This window comes from Sinocyclocheilus grahami, unplaced genomic scaffold (assembly GCF_001515645.1).
Source record: "Sinocyclocheilus grahami isolate Dianchi unplaced genomic scaffold, SAMN03320097.WGS_v1.1 scaffold728.1, whole genome shotgun sequence".
Classification (NCBI taxonomy): Eukaryota; Metazoa; Chordata; class Actinopteri; order Cypriniformes; family Cyprinidae; genus Sinocyclocheilus; species Sinocyclocheilus grahami.
Window position 1 is genome coordinate 359849 of NW_015505907.1, and position 953 is coordinate 360801.

The 953-nt window shown below is 31.7% G+C and overlaps 1 pseudogene; it reads left to right on the forward strand.

Annotated features, from left to right (window-relative positions):
* Window positions 1–953, forward strand: part of LOC107560455 (E3 ubiquitin-protein ligase FANCL-like) — a 23931-nt pseudogene that overhangs the window by 635 nt on the left and 22343 nt on the right.

A 953-nucleotide genomic window follows, 5' to 3' on the forward strand; every position in this document is an offset into this window, starting at 1 on the left:
TATATATATATATATATATATAAATGATTATTATTAATATTATTTCATTTTCTTGTGCTTGTCTTTGGTTGTTTTGCAGATTTCATTGTTGTTGGCAAATGAAAAGGCTACTTCATGGTTATCAACATATTGTGAAGCAGGTACAATAAATCAAAGGCAAATAGTTTGCAGCTATTTTTCATCATTCTAGAAATACGTCTTAATTAACACATAGCCTAATGTTTGGCATGGGGGATTTATGATTTACCCTGCCTAGATTTATGTGGTACCCTAACTAGTTAAAGTTCATTATTTCCTTATGAATTTAAAATGATTAATAATTAACTCTAATGGTCACTCTCATTAGTCAAATGACAGGTGCTGGTTTTGATATTCTGTATGTAGCCTAGGGCTGTCAAAATGGCTAAAAAAACTAAATTTGAATTTTGTACTTAAATATTATCAATATTCGAATTATATTTGAATTTAAAAGGCATAATTTCAGTTAGGGGGCAAAAAGCTTTTGGCTTCTCTCCTGAGGCCACAAGAGGGCGCATCGAACGAAATATTATGCATGTTTCTTCAAAGCATAATAAAATAACACGACTATCTTTGAAAAAAGTGCATAATGTTTAAAATAATGTTTATAAACCTTATATAATTAAAGTTGCTTAAACAATTAGAAACAAAACAGAATCATGCATGTATGTATAGTTTAATACAAAGGACCGAAAACCAAACACAAAGAGAACTTTCTTCATTTAAAAACTTGAGATGTACTCAGATGGGGAAAAACCGCTATAAAGTTTTGAGACATGTTTTTAAAAAGTTGAACTTACATTAATTTTCCATGGCTTTCTAAATATGCGGCTCTCTTGTGCGAATTGCGAGTGCAATGATGATAGTTGTCCCTCTAGAACAGGAGTCTCCAACCTTTTTTACACCAGGGATCGGTTATGTTCTCGTGGACCGGC